The sequence below is a fragment of the Ostrea edulis genome, chromosome 2, assembly GCF_947568905.1.
Source record: "Ostrea edulis chromosome 2, xbOstEdul1.1, whole genome shotgun sequence".
Classification (NCBI taxonomy): domain Eukaryota; kingdom Metazoa; phylum Mollusca; class Bivalvia; order Ostreida; family Ostreidae; genus Ostrea; species Ostrea edulis.
In genome coordinates this window covers 93,578,759-93,592,819 of record NC_079165.1, presented here as the reverse complement: position 1 = coordinate 93,592,819, position 14,061 = coordinate 93,578,759, and the positions used below count along the sequence as shown (strand labels likewise).

Genomic DNA, 14,061 nt, shown 5'->3' with positions numbered 1-14,061 from the left:
TAATAGAGATGAAGTTCTGTCGCCAGCTAAAAGACCGAGGTTCTCTATATTTAGGACCTTTTAGAATAAGTGATTTGAGGTCCTCATTTTCAACTATATCAACTTCACCAGTAATGACATTTTCAGCTGGACTATAGTTGAAAGAAGATGAAGAACAAGAACACGTTGGTGGATTACGTATAAGATGGTCTATATCTAGGCACTGCAAAGTTTGTTTACAATCAAAGATAAAGTTGTTAATAGCCTTCATTACCATGTGATGTAAAAGTAGGCACTCTGATTTGAGCTAATTTCCATCAAACGCCCATGTGACCCCTTTTTAGTGTTCTATATCTTTGACTATATCGTTCTCTACCTCCTTATCTGGATCTTTTTATTTGATCCTCCATACCTAATCATCAGAGAGGTCTAAAAAGTCGCCCCACCCTCTGGAGGACCCAGGTATAACCCTGCAGCCCCAAACTGAGGGCAGGAAATGATAGTCCCAGGGTTCCCCTGCCTTACATCCACATGCATTCCTTTTGTTGACTCTTCAAAGATAAAGTTAATGTCATCAGCCTTCATTGCATGTATCATCCTATGTGACGTAAAATTTGGGGTATTTTAGGTGAACTTAATACGTGATCCCTTTTCTAGGGTTCTGTTGGTTCGTATCTTCCTTATCAGCAGTTTTGTTTCATTTGATCCCTCATATTCAATAATTAGAGAGATGTGAAAAGTTGCCCACCCTCGGGCACTCCCAGGTGGCATCCCCAAACAGAGGACAGGAAATTATAGTCCAAGGGGTCCCTACAGTGCCTCAAACTCCTGTGGACTTTTTCAGAGATTAAGTTCTGATCAATCTCAATTACAATCATATGTATTGTAAAGTTAAGAACTTTTAGGTGAGCTAAATTGCCTTTAAGGCCGTCACGAGCCCTTTTTAGTATGTTCTATGGATTTGTATACATTGTTGTCTATCTCTTGATCAATTGTGTCATTTAATCAACCAATATTCAATCATCAGAGAAGTCTGAAAAGTGAAAAGGATGACGCTGCATTTCGTGTCTAACTGAGCGGAAGTATTTGGTTCGATAACCATATGCTACAATTTAAGCATTACCAATTGCCACCTTCTCTAACTTCTGTAATGAAATGCATTAACCGTGTAACTTGCATGAGTTGAAGGCTCGAGTGAGATTTTATGATATATAACTAACAAGAGGCCAATGGGCCACATCGCTCACATGAGCAGCAGTTCCTGGCAATCTACAAGTTTGAGGAAAACTATAATTATGTAAGCAGCTTGGTTCAGAATTTTTTTTTGAAAGGTAACTACTAAAAATTCATTAATTATCTAATTTGATTATTAAACTTGACTACAAATTCATTAATTATCAAATTTGATTATTAAACTTGACTAAAAATTCATTAATTATCAAATTTGATTATTAAACTTGACTACAAATTCATTAATTATCATATGTCATGACCTTGCATAACATAAGGATGCGTCGTGCCAAGTTTGTTTCCCTATACATTCGCATGAAATCCTTTGAGCCCATATTGTAGCCCCACCCTAACCCCGGGGGCCTTGATCTGAACAAATTTGAATCTACTCTATATGAAAGCTTTCAGGTAAATCTCCACTCCTCTGGCCCAGTGGGTCTTGAGAAGAAGATTTTTAAAGATTTTCTCCGTATATATTTGTATGAAAACTTTGGTCCCCTATTGTGGCCCCAACATACCCCTGAGGGCCATGATTTTTAACAAACTCGAATCTCCACGATGACTGGAAGCTTTGCATAACTGAAAGTCATTATGCATATCATTAAATAAACCTATGTATAGCAAATTGCTATGGTGAATCAAAGTTTCCAAGTGCATGTATTTCGAATTATATTGAACTTTATTAATGCGTATTAAACTTCACATATTTTGTTTTGTGTTCACAGTCATGTACAGATGATTGTAGAAAATAATACATACGAGTATAAGAGCTCTTAGACTGCAGTAGTATAGAATATTTTAAAATATATAGTTATATTTGTTTAAAGAGATATCTTTTTTAGTCAAAGAGATATTTCTTTTGTTTAAAGAGATATCTCTCTAGCGTAAAAAGATATCTCTCTAACTTACAGAGATATCTCTCTTAGTTAAAGAGATATCTCTGTTTGGAATAAATAGTAAAACGGCTTGCCATACTCGTAACATGTAACCGTATACAATTGTATCTGATACTCAGAAGAAAAAAAAAAACAATTGAATTTTTACGATTTCAAAAATTATACTTAGACTACATGTATAATGTATTTACACATAAAATGTGTTTGACTTGTCCTTAGTACTGGGGAATTCTACGGGTATTAAAATGACAAATACGCAATAAGAGTACAAATATGGATGAAGGTCAGTTCTACGTCACGAGTGCTGGCACTGAGCTCCGATTAGGGAAAGTTCCCGCTTCGGTGCAACATCCTCTTTCGGGACGTCCTGTACCTTCCTCAGGTCAAACGAAAAAGTTTACCTATAAAGAATCAAAATGAAGAGAAGGGATCGAAACGTGGACCCTTCGATACATCAGAAGTGGGATCAGGTATCCAGGAGGAGTAAACATCCCCCATTGACTGGTCGCATGCGTTGTGAGCCCGATAAGTCATACGTTAGATTATATTTAGCACTGAAATTATGTTATTGTAATATAATGAGTTTAAACTATTGTACACAATATGGTTTTGGGGAATTTTGATACATGTATAATGTTTATCAACAAGACCAGAATTTCAACTTGAATAATAATTGCACATTAATACATGTATGATGATCCTATGTGCATGTACATTAGTGGCGTGTAGTGTACATGGCATCTCGTTATCGTTTTTGGTCTTGATAATATAAGCTATGTTGATGTTCTGTTTACCTTTAGTATACAAATCGTTCATTGCTACTTTCGATATCGTTGACAACTGTATGTAAACAGTCATCTACATGTATATTTCACATACTGTGTGTTATTTGAGGTATTCGGTAAAGCTACAGTCTAAGAAGATGTGTTGATGTAAATCATATCTATAACTAAAAGTGAAATCAAGCACTAGTATTGTGACTGTAAATCACGTAACTTACTTAGATCTACTAAAAGTTAGCCGCCTGCCATCTTGCTTACGAAGGAATGCATCATGCTATTTTTTTCTATAGATATACCATCTTATAAAGAACAATAGCATTATCCGATTGTTTAGATATTTGAAACTTGTATTTTACTTCATTTATTTTACATGACGTAATTTATTTGCAACATAGGTGATCAAACTACCTTCAACTTATTGTAATGGCGGAATGTACAATTTACGTATGGTGGAGGAAAATATTTTTAAATAGTCATATACATGCGTTCTTGTTCTTCTATGGGGTCAAAACTGGTCGATGCTACTTTTCCTGACCCTGAAGTAATTGTTAATGATAAAAGAGATAGGGTTAATCGTAATAGTGAAATGGGGCAAGGGGACACAATTATCGTAGAGGGAAGGGACATCGGTGACGAGATATGACATTTACGAGGACCATGAAATTGGACACGCTTATCGGCAGCGAGGAGATCATCGATTCTCAGACATCATGCACTGTGACATCCTACTCAACCAAGTCTTTATGTACTCTTAAAACCCGAACCATACTATGGAAAAGAAAGTCGGCTGTTGACCAAGACAAGAGACATTCTACCTCCTCCTTCTGGACATTTGGTTCCGAGAGAAATACTATCAGCAGAACTTCTTACATAGTTCGTGTATGTTGAGGGGAAATCATACTTTTCTGATTATACCCAACTAGTGCCTGGAATGATAAATACGAGGGCTGAAAATGATTAAATAAACATCATCAATTACATCTACCAAGAGGTCATGTTTCAAAAGAATGGGGTCATTGCTCTTTGTGAAAGTTATAGGGAGTTCATTTGATAGGATTCGGCGTATTTAGAAGCACGGGAAAATACTGCATTAATCTCCCTGTTTACTAAGTATCAGAACATCTTTTCACGTATATCAGATGACAGAGGACGAACTGACCGAGTGAAACACACAATTAACACGGGTAGAGCTGTGCCAAATAGACAACCCGCCAGGATGATTCCCATAGGAAAGCGAGATATAAAGAAACAAGGAATCGAGAAAATGTTACAAAAAGGGCTAATCGAACCTTTGTCTAACCCCTGGGCCTCAGATATAGTACTTGCAACAAAGAAAGACGGCTAGGTTTTGTGTAGGCTTTGAAGTACCTGTTAAGACTGCATATCCATTGCCGACGGTAGATACATATTTAGACGCACTTGCTGGGTCGAAATGGTATAGCTCAATGGATTTAAATTCTGGATTCTGGTATGTTGGTATGTCTGCAGAGGACAATTAGAAGACAGCTTTCACTACATGTACAAGTTTAGGCTTTTACAATTTACTGTAATGTCATTTGGCTTGGCAAATTCTCCTTCGACCTTTGAAAGACTAATTGAAAACATCTTTAGGGATTTCAATGAGAGGAGTTGTTTATTTATATGGATGATATAATTTCAACAAGTTCAAATCTTACCCAAGGGCTTGTAAGGCTGGATGAGATATTCATTCGATTACGAGAGACTTGTTTAAAGCTCAAACCTTCCAAATACATGTATGTTTTATTTCAAAACGATTGATTGATTGTTTTGCTATTTTCCGCCACACTCAACAATTTTGCAGTAATCTGGTGACGCCCAGTTTTTATAGGTGGAAGAGAGAGCCCAGATACAATGTACCTGGGAAGAGACCACCGACCTTACGGAAGTAAACTGGGAAACTTTCTCCCTTACCGGTGCGAGCAGGATTCGAACCCGCGCCGACCAGAGATGAGAGGTCGTGTGAATTAGAGCACGATGCTCTAACCACTCGGCCACGGAGGCCCCTTAATTTCAAAACGAAGTAAGATTCTTAGGACAGAGAATGGAATACCAATGAAACCAGAGGAAAGAAAGACAGTACAGGAATAACATATTCCAAGGAACTCCAAACAGGTTTGCAGCTTTTTTTGGTGTTTGTTCGTATTATTGGCGATTTGTAAAAGAAAGCTTTGCGAAAAACAATACCAAATCTGTATGGACCGAGGTCGCAGATAAGGCATTTACAGCTCTCAAAGAAGTTCTGACTTTAACCCCTATTTTAACATATCCATCACCTGGCTTGCCGTTTATCCTAGACAAAGATGCTAGTCACACGTCAGTTGGCAGGCAGTACGTTCTCAAGTTCAAAACGATAAGGAACGCGTAATAGCATACATGAGCAAGTCTATGAACAATCACGAGGAATCTTATTGTGTAACGAGGAAGGAACTACCTGCAGTAATTCAAGCATTGAAAACATTTCATCATATCTATATGGACAGGAAGTATATATTAGAACTGATAATGCGGCAGTATCGATTCAAGATTTACCTCCAAATTGGGCCTTCATGTCCTAGTGGTTAGAGCATCGCTCTCAAAATCAATGAGGAAGGTCGGTGGTCTCTTCCCTGGACTCAGGTACATTGTATCTGAGTTCTCTCTTCCACCAATAAAAACTGGGCTCCACCAGATAACTGAAAAATTGTTGAGTGTGGCGAAAAACATCAATCAATCGATCAATCCTACAAATTTTGTGTTTCACTTTAAATGATCAAAATCTAGTCTAATATGTTTAGAAAGTTTCACAAAGGTTATTCATCATGACAGAAGCTCGTTATAGAGATTTTATTATTTGTTTTGAAAACATAGATTGAGGCGTGTTACAGGGTTTCAAAAGTAAATGAATGTTAATCCAAGTTTACTATATATTACACATCTCAAGTATACTTTAGTTAAAAGGTGTCATTTAAAAGTTAGAATTTGTGATTGTACAAAATGAAGATGCTTTAAATTACAAAATTAACATTTCACTGGTTTGTTTGTATACATAAAAAGACTCGAGTCTTTGTTTACATTACACAGAATCAAAGCTAAAATATTGCTCTTATTCTTACATTCAAACGGTCCAAATTTTGGTTGTCAACATTTAAATGAGCAATATTTTTGATTTTTAACATGAAAAATGAAAAAAAAAAACCCATTTCTTTAGAAAAACGTGAATCAGTCCCTTTAAAGAATCCAACTGGACAAACAGCAAGATGGTTGGAAGAATTAGGGACATAGAATTTAACAATTATTCATAGACCAGGACGTAACACAACAATGTGGACGCTCTCTCTAGAAGGTCATGTAAATCTTGTTCAAGACAGGAAAATGAAATGAAAGTACCAGTGACGATGATGACGATACATGAAATACCAACAGAGTAAGAGTTTGTACATGTACCAGTGGAAGTGAAAAATCACAAGTTAAATACCCCAAGTGGTTTCGTTGTAGATGGTTGGCAGTCGAGCCAAATACGACAAGCTCAATTAGATGACCAAGATATAGATCTGTTTCTAGCTACTCTAGATGATCATGAGAATAGACCACCATGGGACAGAGTGCCTCATGGTACATCAAGTTTGGAGGCAATGGGATATACTACAGGTAGAGAATGGAATCCTTTACAGAAACTTCTATAGTGCAGGTGGAGAGAAAAAGTTGTCTTCAACTGATAGTTCCAAAGAGAATTCAGTCATCAGTGTTAAGGAACTTCCATGACCTTCCATCAGCTGATCATCTTGGAGGATACAAATTCAGCAAAACTTTTATTAGCCAGCCACGAAATCAGCCATTGACGAGTATTGCAAGCGCTGTGATGTATGTGCTGCTAGAAAACCTTCACTGCAAACAGAGTTCCACTTTGTATGTTCGTGTTGGAGAGTCGTTGAAACGAGTGGTCATTGATGTCCTCGGATCATTGCCTATCACAGAGAAGGGCAATAGAAACATGCTCGTTCTTTTTTCTTGCTTTTCGAAGAGAACAGAGGTGTACACAACACCAGACCAAGAACCAAAGACCAATGCCACAGTAATTGTAAATGAATTCATTTCACGTTTCGGCACTTCGCATTGACACTCCCAAATTTATTCTGATCAAGGTCGCTCATTTGAGTTTTTCCAGGATCTTTACAATTTTCTGCAAATGAATAAAACTATAACAAGCAGTCAACATCAACAGGCTAATGGAAATGTGGAAAGATTTAATTGAACTCTTAACTTGCGTGCTTACAGCAAAAACACTGGGACAAATATTCTCCACAAGTTCTTAAGGCGTACGAGCAGCTGTCCATGCCAGCACTGGCAAAACACCAAACAAAATTATTTTGGGGCGAAACACAATGATGCACATTGAAGCAGTTCTATCTCGTCGAAAGGAAGGAGCAGTTGATGGGATAACTGTAAAGTGCGAAACGAAATCGAAACGAAACGAAACGAAATCTACCGACACGAAACGAAATCTACCGAAACGAAACGAACCCCACCGAAACGAAACGAAACCTACCGAAACGAAACGAAACAGATTGTATAACTGAACTCTTTTAATTATAATAATTAAAAATGGTATCTTAGGCCCCTGTTAAAGTTACCACATATAAATGAAATTCGCCTCCCCTTTGATGTAGGCTTTCGGCTTGACTGATACAAAGTTTTAAAAGTTGGAAGGGGGGGGGGGTGAGTAAGCACAAAGTACATATCCAAAGTTGATTAAATACCATGTGCAGTTAGTTTCGCATCCATAAATTTCAGAACGGTGGGTTGCAATTTCAGAGGTATGGGGAAACACACTAAACGAGGGGTGGGGTCGCCGGCGTTGGGTCTGCCTTTGGGTATAGATGCATTATTTAAAGAAGCTGGTGTCTGAGAAAGTTGAAAGCAGGAAGAACTCTTAACCCCTTATTTTATCTCTAACTGCTGAGGTACGAGTGCTTTCAATAATGGAAAAACATTAAATAGTATACCATATTTTATGAATGCAATTCGGTAAGATATATATACATATATTATTAAAAATTATTATTGATACACTGTATGTAATGAGTTTAAAGATAACTCTATACATTTAGGTTCTTGCTAAGACGTGAACTTGAAAACGGGACGGAAAACGGAAATGCAATAATATTAGGAGGATGTGAGCATTTTGTAAACTCAAAAGGCTTATGAACAAGGGAAGCAGAAATTACAAAGATAAAGGGAGGACATACTCAGAATCCACCGTTTGATATACTACACACAAATACACAATATCCACATGTATATATAGATTTGTCTTTAGAGCAAAAAATACTGAAACATGTATTACGCCCAAAGGTGGACCCAACGCCGGCAATCCCACCCTCGTTTAGTGCGTTTCCCCAGACCTCTGACTTGGAAGATTGTAACCCTCCGTTCTGAAATTTATGGACCAAAACTAATTACACGTGGTATTTAATCAACTTCGGATACGTACTTTGTGCTTAATCAACCCCCTTCCAACTTTTAAAACTTTGTATCAGTCAAGGCGAAAGCCTACATCAAAGGGGAGGCGAATTTTATTTATATGTGGTAACGTTCACAGGGGCCTATTATACCGTTTTTATTTGTTATAATTAAAAGAATTCGGTTATATAATCTGTTTCGTTTCGTTTCGGTAGGTTTCGTTTTGTTTTGGTAGATTTCGTTTCGTTTCGGTAGATTTCGTTTCGTTTCGCACTTTACAGGTACCCGCAGTTGATGTGTGTCCTGAAATAGATTACTATGTTGCGGATTTACAGTCAACTTATCTAAGGCTCATCAATATGCCAGAAAACACTTGCAGCACAGTTCTTAATATTAGAACAATTACTATGATTTGAGATCCAAAAAGCACTCTTTGGAAGTTGGACAACCTCTTTGGTTGCATGACGGGTCCAGGAAAGTTGGTGTTTGTACTAAATTGACTTTGAAATGGAAAGGGTCATACGTAGTTACTAAGAAGCTAGGCGACTTGCATACATTGTGAAGAGGTTTATGAATTCGAAGCAATCTCCAACGGCATACCACCTTGACCAACTGATGCCATATCATGGCAAGAACTGTCCTCATACGGTCAAGAAGAACGCACCATGATGCACACCAGATAGTTTTGGATTCATTGGAGTATATAGAGGATTTCCCTTATGTTTTCTTTAATTGACAGACACATTTCTGAGAGGGGTGTATCTAGGGTGTTATCACCTTATATGAACGTGTAGACGGAAACTGATTACTGCTGCTATTGCTCATTGGGTGGATACATATAGCAGTTAATTAGGGCTGGACTGGACTGTAAATAGTTAAATGTAGCAGTGGACTCGGTTAACACAGGGCTGTGAAGGATTAAATAAGATTGACCACTGTTCGTTATCTTCACTTATCATGCAAGGTGAAGATAACGAACAGTGATCAATCTCATAACTCCTATAAGCAATACAAAATAGACGGTTGGGCAAACACGGACCCCTGGACACACCAGAGGTGGGATCAGGTGCCTAGGAGGAGTAAGCATCCCCTGTTGACCGGTCACACCCGCCATGACCCCTATATTTTGATCAGGTAAACGGAGTTATCCGCAGTCAAAATCAGTGCGCCAAGAACGTCTTAACAATCGGTATGAAACACGTCAGACAGCATTTGACCCAATGCGAGGTTGTATTGACGAACTAGATCGTTATAACGACCATAGAATTTGCGAAATGCTGACTTCAATCGAGACTGTTGAAACCCCCTGTACCATCAACTTGTTTGTCAGTAGCTTACCTCGATTTAAAAACTGACTATACGCAGAACAAGCTCTTGCATATCGAATCAGTTGATATAAACACCATATGCAGGTGATAATGGAATGTTGCTACATAAATATGGGAAGTTGACGATGGAGAAGCTGAAATCATCCCGTTTGTCATACAGTTGTCAGTTTGCCGTTAATGTCTACTTTCAATAAAATATCTAAGTATGAAACAGAAGTGGACGACTCTGTGGTGTCCTTTATTTCGAGCTCACAGGGATATATCAAATAAACAGTACTAATATTAATATCATGTAGCAGTCGACTAGATTAAGATCAGGTTATGAAGATGAACAGTTGACTGGAGCTGAACCGGTCTGTATTTTGGAAATCCACAATATTGATTAGTTCTATCCGACAAATGGAATGAAATTATTTAAAATCAGATGATCAATCTGAGTGGTAACCTTTCTTGCTCCACAAAAAAAAAAAAAAAACAAAAAAAAAAAAAACCAAAAAAAAAACCTGCAAAGAATAACAAAGAATTAGACACGACCGATTGACAGAAACATATATGTTAAAGCATTACATGTATGTAAAATATGAATGGAAGGATGTGGCTTATAACTTGATTATCTACATGGATGGAGGATGTACATTTTCTTACAATTCTCTTAAACATGGTCATTTCTGAAGCTAATTGCAAAGTGATTACAACTAATATTAGATGTTTTGAATCTGCAGATCTATCTATGCGGCCTGCCGACGGAGACTTAGAATGTAGATTATGCCATAAAGTGTTTAGGAACAGGAGAGAGCTAAAGAACCACCTTGCAGCTTCCTCTCATAGGATGCTATAACAGTACTCCGTGTTTGCTGTTTCACAGAACAAGTATTTAGCTGGATGGTGGACCTCAAGGATCACATCTTAAAACGCTACAGGTCCCCTTGGAGTTAATGCCAAGGAACTTCTTGTCTGAAAACAATGGGTTTTAGATGCCCTGTCACCATGAGATGTACAAGACCGCCATCAACCCGAGTCCAGCAGAATCGAAGGAGGCACCAGATAGAATTAGCTGTAACCAGGAGGAAGAAGCCATCTAGATCAATTGAGGAGTGGGAAGAAGTGTGGGAGGTGTATACCATGAACATACGAAGACCATCTCAGCCACAGAAGAAGGGATGCAGTCCAAACAGGCCTAGCGTCATGGAAGGTTTAGACCTCGTATATCTTAGTATCGGATGTAGGGTTAATAGAGCCTACAATGTGTATTTCATCTTGGAGCTGGGGAATGGAACACAGGGGTACCGGGCAAAGCTCAGTAATGAATGAAGTTCTAAGTAATAAGAAGACTATGGACAACTTACTCAGACGTATGCTCTTTCTACCCATCTCAACAATGTGTAAGCCACCAGAGGTCAGTTTTACCATGTGGAAAGTAGAAGCGACATTCCGGCAATTGCTTCCTAACTTGGGTTTGAAGAAAGATTCTTCAAACGTACATGTATTTCGAAAGCAGATGTCAACTGATTGCAAAGAAAAGTTCCAAGACTTGGTGATGTTCCCAAAAGAACATCACTTACCTTGGTAGTCCATCAACATCAAGCATCATTCTAATCGAAGAAAAAGGTGACGAACCAGGAAGAGGCAGATAAGGAGTCCACCAATACCAGGGATACCCAGGAAAGGGAGCGGCAAGCTTGAAGAAGAAGAACCCAAGACTGAAGAGACAGAAGATAAGTCCATTGAAAAAGAGACGAAGATTAAACAGACTGACGCCCAAAAGAAAGCAACAGAATTTGTAAAGAAAGGATGTCTTCCTCTTTTCCCATCCGCCCCAAGAGAGTGGTCAACAAACGAGGTCGTGACAAGAACTAAGACCAAGAGAGTGGTCAACAGACGAGGTCGTGACAAGAACTAAGACCCCAATGGAGTTGAAGTGACCCCCCAAACAGGAAATGAATAACCCCCGAAGATAAGACAATTGACTGGGATAAATGTGTTACAGTTGAACTATCCTCCAGGAAAACAACACCCCTGTCCAAAGACGAACTACATACACAGTATGGCGCTACCAAAATAAAAACCCGAAAATGAATGGAGTACAGTCACCTTACGGTTTCCTGGCGCTACCAAGATAAAAACCCGAAAATGAATGGAGTACGGCCACCTTGAGAGACATTGCACGTGCAAATACCAACAAAGACTACGGCGAATTACAAAAGATGATCCAGTTCTTTCAAAGATCGCGACCAGAGTTTAGATGAACAATACTGACGAAAATAAACGACGCCGGTGTTGGACGTCGACTAGACGTGTAAATTCAGGAGAATTTTATCTTTAATTAAAGTGGGGGAAATATAATATTGTAATATCATGGGTTTAAATTATTTGTACACAATACGGTTTGAGGGTGTATTTTTGATATAATAAATTAAAGACTAGATTTTTTGACACCATACACAGTTGCTTCTTCAGCAAAAAATGGAAAACGGAAAGATCAGTCATCCAAAAAATTATTTTGTTAAACACCACTCTGATTCCACGCACAAGTACTCTGAAGTTGAAATAAAAAATATGCTAGAGTTCCTCATTGACAATATCTTCGTGGTCTTTGGTGATCAGGTCTTCCAACAGTCTGAAGAAATTCCCATGGCACGAATTGTGCTCCTTTGTTAGCCGACCTGTTTTTATATTGATATGAAGCAGATTTTATTCAAAAACTTCTACGCGAGAAGAAAAAAATATCTTGCTGTGGCCTTCAATGCAACATTTAGATATATCGACGACGTTTTGTCTATTAACAATAATAACTTTCATTCATATGTCGATTCGATATATCCCTATATGAACTAGAAATAAAAGACGTTCCGTTTACCTGATCAGGATATACATGTAGGGCTCACGGCGGGTGTGACCAGTTGACAGGGGATGCTTACTCCTCCTAAGCACCTGATCCTATCCCAGGTATGTCCATGGGTCCGTGTTTGCCCAACTATATATATCTATTTTGTATTGCTTGTAGGAGTTATGAGATTGATCACTTGTTCGTTATCTTCACCTTTCACCACAGAGTCGTCTACTTCTGCTTCATACTTGGATATCTTATTGAAAGTAGATGTTAACGGCAAACTACCAACTCAACTCTATGACAAACGGGATGATTACAGTCTCTCCATCGTCAACTTCCCATATTCATGCAACAATATTCCATTATCACCTGCATATTGTATTTATATCTCTCAACTGATTCGATACGCAAGAACTTGTTCTGCGTATGCACGGTCAGTTTTAAAGTCGTTGAAACGATCTAGTTTGCCAATACAACCTATCATTGGGTCAAATGCTGTCTGACGTGCTTCATACCGATTGTTAGACCATTCTTGGCCCATTGATTTTGACTACAGATAACTCCGTTTACCTGACCGAGATATAGGGCTCACGGCGGGTGTGACCGGTCGACAGGGGATCTTTACTCCTCCTACGCACCATTTTCCACCTTTGGTATGTCCAGGGGTCCGTGTTTGCCCAACTATCTATTTTGTATTGTTTATAGGAGTTATGAGATTGATCACTATTCGTTATCTTCACCTTTCATATTGTTCATATTCATGTGCTTCTATACGACAGAATTTCAACTTGAGTGAGAATTGCACGTACATCATTCGAAGGACCGCGCCCCATTTAGTCGCCTCTTACGACATGTAAGGGGTACGGAGGACCTATTCTAACCCATATCCCCACGGGATCATACAATGATATTCAATGCTAGTTATCATTCAAGTCTTTAATGTATTCCTAGTTATATCATTCAAATCTTTAATAATGAAAGCGCGTTTAGCGCAGTAAAATAAACATGTAGTCCAGAGACAGTGCAGATCATCTTACTTGTTCGCTGATTGACATAGGACAGGGTGCTAAAAAGGCTTACATTATTAAAGCGAGTTAACCACTCCACAAATATGATACTTTAATGAATGACAAAATTACGTGAAAGAATCCGAACAATCAGGGACAATCACATAATGGTACAATCTAAATTCAAAACTTAATTCGATTCAACCAATAAAATCGATTGATACATGATAATAAAATGCCCGGGTAAGGAAGAAAACAGCAGCGCTCTAGGTAGATCAACATGATTCAGTGGATTAAAAATAACATAAAAAGCACCACCTTCCAAACAATACTGTAACCCGATCTCTTAAAAAGTGGATACCAGGTAAAGTACTGTTATATATAAAGCACTGAAAAACATTAATTTTCGGAACATATGGATTACATTCAGTGGCACAGAACATGAAAGCGAGTCACCAGGCCTGAATAAATTATCGTTTAAAAGACATAATTACCTTTTGTAATGAGGTCGTCCTGAAAATGTATTTATTATTGCCTGTGTCGTTGCTA

The 14,061-nt window shown here is 38.2% G+C and overlaps 1 long non-coding RNA gene across 1 annotated transcript; it reads right to left on the bottom strand.

Moving 5' to 3' along the window:
• Nucleotides 1-3,418: 3,418 nt before the first annotated feature.
• On the bottom strand, nt 3,419-6,260 carry LOC130051984 (uncharacterized). The gene is made up of 3 exons (XR_008800289.1): nt 5,438-6,260; nt 4,256-4,369; nt 3,419-3,813 (listed from the first exon to the last, which is right to left on the bottom strand). It is a non-coding gene; the product is annotated as an uncharacterized LOC130051984 (long non-coding RNA).
• Nucleotides 6,261-14,061: the final 7,801 nt, after the last annotated feature.